The sequence below is a fragment of the Leptonychotes weddellii genome, unplaced genomic scaffold, assembly GCF_054177405.1.
Source record: "Leptonychotes weddellii isolate Sample4059 unplaced genomic scaffold, ASM5417740v2 HiC_scaffold_9464, whole genome shotgun sequence".
Classification (NCBI taxonomy): Eukaryota; Metazoa; Chordata; class Mammalia; order Carnivora; family Phocidae; genus Leptonychotes; species Leptonychotes weddellii.
Genome location: NW_028066539.1, coordinates 1 through 6,912, shown reverse-complemented (window position 1 = coordinate 6,912; position 6,912 = coordinate 1). Strand labels below are relative to the sequence as shown.

At 35.2% G+C, this 6,912-nt stretch overlaps 1 long non-coding RNA gene across 1 annotated transcript; it reads right to left on the bottom strand.

Annotated features, from left to right (window-relative positions):
• Window positions 1–467: 467 nt before the first annotated feature.
• On the bottom strand, window positions 468–6,906 carry LOC145720036 (uncharacterized). The gene is made up of 2 exons (XR_014142759.1): window positions 4,934–6,906; window positions 468–1,926 (listed from the first exon to the last, which is right to left on the bottom strand). It is a non-coding gene; the product is annotated as an uncharacterized LOC145720036 (long non-coding RNA).
• Window positions 6,907–6,912: the final 6 nt, after the last annotated feature.

Genomic DNA, 6,912 nt, shown 5'->3' with positions numbered 1-6,912 from the left:
TTCTGAACTTTCCTTTTCTATTAAAAGACTCTTTCAATTTGTCTTTTTAATAGATGATGAAAGATTAAGAGAGCTGACTGCCAAGCAGCTGCTTAAAAAAAAAAAAAAATGAAAGGAAAACTCAGTGCAGTCCTACAGGCATTATCTCTATGTCTGGTCCTAACCATCATTAAAAACACTATTTCTGAGGGCCAATCATTTCCATTTTTATTTTATCTAAAGAATATATTTTTTTAAATAGCAAAATACTACTAAGGAAACAGGCCTAGTGGGTTTCTTTCAGTCTTTTATTTTATCATTTATCATCCAATTTCACAGTGTCTCAGATAAATTCAAGAGTCTTCATGCTATTGGCACAATTCTGCAAACCTTCACAGTTCTCCAGGCTATCTCCAAAACAGTTGCATCTTTGAGTATGGTTTGCTTTTTCCTGGCCGTAAAAGTAATACATACTCATTATTTAAAAAAAAAATCAGAAGTATTCAGAAATGGGGGGAGATCATCCATAATGTTACAACTCAGAGAGGCAATCACTGCTGACATTTGGGATCTTTCCTTTCACTCATTTTCCACTGCTTATTGTTGACATATTTGAGCTCACAATAGTTTCACAAGAGTTGTATGTTCTCCCACTCCATGAACATGATAGAGCATAAGCACTTTCCAAGACATAAAAATTCTCTATAAACATCATTTGTAATGGCTGTGTTGTACTGTGTTGGATGGACATTTGATAATTACTTGTCTCTTCTCCCTTCTGGCTATTTCCAATTTTTTGCTATTAAAAATAATTGTGGGGCGCCTGGGTGGCTCAGTTGGTTAAGCGACTGCCTTCGGCTCAGGTCATGATCCTGGAGTCCCGGGATCGAGTCCCACATCGGGCTCCCTGCTCGGCAGGGGGTCTGCTTCTCCCTCTGCCCTCTTCCCTCTCGTGATCTCTGTCTCTCATTCTCTCTCTCTCAAATAAAAAAATAAAATCTTTAAAAAAAAAATTGTGAAAATAATAATGAATAAATAAATAGATAAATAAATAAAAATAATGCTGTGATAAACCTCTTTACCATGTATGTCTTATTATTTCCTTTTGATAAGTATTATTTGTAGTGGAATAATGGAGTCATTTATCAACACCTGAAGGCTCTTAATAAACACTGTCAAACTGCATTAAGTTCATACTCTGTATTAAAAGCAAACCAAAAAAACTTTCTAAATTTGATAAATGAAAAAAATATACATTATTACAATTTGCATTTGCATATCTATGATTAGTTTTTCAAATTAGTGATTTCTATTCCTGTACCTCTAAGCTAGCAATTCCACTGCTAGGAATCTATACTCCAGACTATACTTCCACAAATATATGAAGATATTTATAGGAATGTTTACTACAGTGGGAATGGCCAGGAGTAAAGGTAGGTGGGGTAAGGGAAAGACACCTTTGACTTTATGCATTTTGCATTATTTGAATAAATTATTGTAAGCATGAACTAACTTCTGTAAATAGAAACATTAAAAAATTAGATTTGCATCTTCTCCCTATTATTTCTGTTTGACAAAAATTATAAATATAAAAAAGAACAATAATGTTATCTTTCGGAACTCCAGAGAATCCGGAGTTCCGACAAAAGAAAAAGTGCTAAAAGCCATCATACCTAATTCTTTAGCATCTCCTCCTGCGGGACTTCCATTTTCCTGTCGTGCGACAAGTGCACTCAAGATAATGTTTGTTGCTCCAATCCTTGGCAGAGTGACATGTGTAAGAAATGGCAAGTTATTTTTTTTGGCAAATGCTTGACTTGTTTCTCGCCTCTTCCTGAGGAAGCCCCCTTCTGGAAACAAAACAATCCATTTTCGATCTCTGTTCCTATAATTCTCTTCTAGGTGCTTTTTGAGAAGAAGAAGCTGCTGGTCACGATGAGATTTTCCCTAAGAAGGCAGACACACATATAATAAGAATAGGCACATTTGATATTAAAATACCATAAAATTAAATAGAAATAACAGCTTCTAAAGTAAATCCCACTCACAGACTAGAAGAGCAATTTCCCCCCATGTACTTCCCCCTTTGACCACAGTGGTGAAAAGAAGTGATTAGCACTTACATGACATTAGCACTCCAGAAGCAAAAAAAAAAAAAAAATTGCTCTAATTGCCCCTGAGAGTCTACTCATCAGTTCAGTGACTACTGAAGCCTTGCATTGGAACCTCAGGAGAAAGTGAGCACTCAGTGCCTACTACTTGGCAGGCACGGTCCTATACGCTGGACACAGAAAAGTAGGTAAGAGACCCTCATGGAGCTTACCTGAGTGGAAAAGAGAAAACTAAAAAGTGTAAATTCAGATAGTGATGTGTTAGGAAGAAAAAGAGTAAGAGGATAGAGAAGGTCAATGAGGTCAGGAAGAACAGCCCCAGTGAGCTGGTAATGGGAGGGAACCAGTCAAGTGGAAAGGAGAGGCAGAGCTCTCCAGGTGACAAGAACAGAAAGGACAAAGGCCCTGAGATGGATGTTCCAAGAGCAGTACCAAGGCCAGTGTGGCTGATGTGTAAGGAGTGAGGAAGACAGTGGTAGGAGAGGAAATTGCAGAGAGAGGTGGGGGACAGAGAGGAAAGGCCTTGAACTTGGTAAGTAGTTTGGGATGAGAAGTCAATGGGTGGTTTTGAACAAGGGAGGGTCATGCTCTTATTTACATAAAAAAAAAAAAAATCTGCTGGCTCCAGTGACAGACTCCAGCAGATAAGTCAGGAGACCATTGTAAGTCCAGGCAAGGGGGTGTGATGAGATCGGACTATGGTGTATTGATGAAAAGTGGATACATTCAGGAGAGTCTGAAAGTAGAGCAAACAGGCCATTCTAATGGACTGGACCTTAGTGTGAGGAAAAGAGAAGAAAGAGGATGACTTGGAGACTGAAAGAAGAATCCAGAAAAATTTGTAGGAAAGCCCAAAACCCACAAATATTACAAAGGTTCTTCCTTTCAGTATCGTCGATTCACTAATAATTTTCCAGCCAACACAATTACAGAAGGCCCCAAAATAATTTGTATGCATTCAGTCTTTAAAGTACTCCAATGCAAAACAAGTAAAACATTTTCTTATTTTACTGAATTGAACTGATCATGATTAAGCTTTATTTATTAAGTTCCCAAGACTGCATGTAAAATATTTTTATATTCTTGGAAATATCTAGTAGTAAAGTCCAACAGACTTTCTTTAAAAATAATACTTTTTCTCTCTCCCCTCCCCTCATGTTACAGATTTTTATTACTATCTATCAGGGGGGAAAAAGGTTGCTCTTTAGAAATGAACTTGCAATATTTCTGATAATTTTGAAATACAATCTTTAAGTATGTAAAACTTTACATTGCAATAAAAAGGAAAATGTTTCGGAGTACATTATTTTCTACACTTATCTCCTCAAAGTACACTGATCATTTAGTATAATTTAGTGATGCCTGAGGATCATCAACAGGGTCAATTGTTATAACTGTGATAATTTCCTCAGACTCTCATGATGGAGAGGGCTCTGCATTCCCCTAGGCTGCTAAGGTGCAATGGTTGCTTCTGCTTCTTCCCCTCCAGTGGTACTCAAAATATTATGCTAATTTCCTTGTTAGGTTGTTCCGATCACTGTTTATTTTGTCTCAAGCTTGTGGCCAATCCCCATTGCCACTTTCTCCTGAGGTTCCAGGGCAATGCTTTCATTCATCTTTCTGTTCAGAAGAACCAAGAGTATTTCCAGAAGAAACTAGATCATGGCACAGCATGTGAAAAACAAAATGTTCTGTACATAAAAGTGTCTGGAGTAAAGTATATGTGTTTTGTGACACCTACAGACACCTTAGAAGTTTCTCTATACGCTTCCAGCTTATTTCTGAATTTGTGATTCTCAGATGAGGCCTAATCAGATTCACCAGTTATTCATTAAGTACTTATATGTGCAAGGCTGAAGCTGCTAAATATATAAATATCAGATAAGTGCGGCATTACCATACGTAAAAACTCTTGCGTATCTTATTTCAGTTTTTGGGAAAATCAAGCATATGATACCAGTAGCATACCAGGGAAATACCATAATGTAGTGCTGACTTGGTAAGAGGGTATGATTCTTCCTCCTACACTAACTAAACTTACCCCTGATCCTTGGGAACCATTCTCAATCTACTTTCCTCTTATCAAACTCATACTTATTCTTCTCTAAAGTTTTTCTGAGTTCATAAAAATCTGATGGAGTCACTTTTCCTACTATGAATTCCCAAAATACGTTCTTCTGCCTTTCTTTCTTTCTCCCTTTCTTTCTTCCTTTCCTTCCTTCCTTCCTCTTTCTTTCTTCCTTTCCTTTCCTTTTCTTTTCTTTCTGTCTACCTTTCTATCTACCTACCTACCTACCCACCTACTGGCAATTTAGATACCTTCTCTATCATGTAACAGTGACTTGTCAATAAAAATAACAGTGAAAATACAGATGATGATGATAGTGGTAATCATGATAAAAATGATGAAGAGGGGAGCAGGCACTGTTCTGAGTGTATTATTTCATTTAACCCCACCCTATGAGGGCAGTACCTCTTATTCTCATCTGAAAAATCAGAAAACTTGGAAAGTTTAAATAACTTGCCTGATTCACATAGCTAAGAAGCAGAAGAGCTGAGAATGTGACAGGTGCTTGATAAATCTTTACTAAACATTGTACTGTTTAGATGGGATGAGGAGGGTAGAGATTAGAATATTTGCAATGTCACCATTTTACTGCTTGAGCATATAAATGTTGAAATTCAGATTGAAATAACTGTTTCAGAGAACAAAGATTCAGGGGAAGAGCTCCCTGAGATACCAGAGCTCTCTCTATTATAATTGGATTGGGTATGCCTATGCTTATAATAAAGGATCACTTTGATCAGGCTTTCACTGTGAAAAAGGAATGCTCATTACTCACCTGTCTTATAAAGAAGTCTCCGTGAATTAGAGAAACAATTCCAAAGTTTGTGTACTTAAAAATATGATCCATCAACCACATCATTTGAGCAACAACCTAAAATATTTAAAAGCAAGAAATAATTACATGTTAAGTAGAAGAAACCTGCTATAGTCTAGCCAGGGCTCTAAGTTTTAAATATAACCATCTAAGCATCCTCTTAATTAACCTAAATATTTTAAATCTGGTGTTTATTTCTACAATTAAAGCACCAAGTCTCCATGAAAAATTACTGGTCTTGATTCCAAGTCTTGAAATCCCAGGTCTGAGGGATATATATTGCTGTGTAACAAGTAAAACTGAATTAACTTCTTAAATTTGGACTTAATGATTCCAAATTTGTTCTACCCTAAACAAAGTCTCTGGTAATTCTTATATAACTTGTAAAATTATTTTGAAACAATAAAATGAAGTCATCAAATGAGGGCTATAAGTTTAATTAATAAGCACTAAAGCTTTATAAAAATGTGACTTTACCTTAATGGCTAAAATATTAAAAATTAAAAATTATAAATGTAAAACTATAAAATTTTATAAAAGTACAAAAATGTCCAAAATAAAAGAACATTCAAAATTCATTTCATAAAATGATTTATGCATTAGATTATGTTAAGAATATTTGTTAGTTTATGCAAGGCCATACTCTTTGCCAGCATAAAAATATTTATAGCACCTCAGTTCTTAAACACAGAAATAGTATCCCTTGCTGATTAAAAAAAAAAAAGTAATACTCATTTTAGAGCAAGACTTTATTTCAAACAAATTTCAAAATTAAAAGTAAGTGTAAATAGGGGTCTAATTAATAAGCTAGTTAATTGTTCCTCCCTGCTGAGGAAATGGCATTCCTCATTATAATCCTTAAATAAATTCATTAAAAGCTACAGCCTCAATTAAGAATGCAATAGAGCTCTACTTTGGTTTCTATGGGAATAACACATGTAAACTTCATCTCGAAGCACCAAATTATATGAACTTACATATTAGGAAAAAAATAAGCACTGACATCGCTGGTGCTTTTACAAAAACATTATAAAAGCTGACAAATAATATAATATTAAAGCTTATGCCTTAATTTTTCAGCATCACTATATAGTTCAACTACACAGCTCCTACCCCATCAGCTTTACTATGTTAAATCCCTTTAAAAAATAAAAATACATGCCCAGTGAAGAAGTGATTCCCCAAGGCAATTAATACAGAATAAAATGATTGCCAACATCTCATTTTTCAGTCTTGTTTTGCTTTGTAATGATGATTACTTTGTTTAAATAAATTGAGATTTGAACTAAATGGAATTTGCTGTAAAGTGTCCCAAGGAACAAAACAAAAAGCAAGTCGCTTCAACCTATAAAATACTTGAGCTTTATACACAGTATGAAGTTTAGTGGCAATTATTGGTTTCTGGGTTTAAAATACCAATGCTAAAGCCACTAGTTTTTATGTTTAACCTTACATTTACAGTGGATTTATCTCTTCAGTTAGAAGGGTCACCTAAAACAAATCCATTCGTAAGGCAGCCAAGCTATCTTCTGAGATTTGTATGCATAATTCTGTCCCAACTTATTTTAGGGGAAATGTTACAAGTCAATAAATGTTTATTATATGTCTAATAAAGTTCTTTTGACAGAAATAAAAATTCTTAGTTTTATCATCATTTGTCATAAAAGGGTATGACTCAATTCACAGATACTTATTTAAAAGGTACCAGCACATTTGGAAAATACAATGAATCCTTTGTTTCATATTCCTCAAAAGCGGGCCAGTAAACACCAGCTGCCTGAAGCAACTCTCAGTGTTTCACAGGTCTGTCACTCAGAGCTCTGTTAGGTAATTCCAAGAAACAGAATTGGCCCACATCAATTAGTCTTTATCTGGAAGCATGGGTTTTCTACATATCAAAAAATCTAGAGAGGCTTACATGAAGGACTACGTTCTTCATA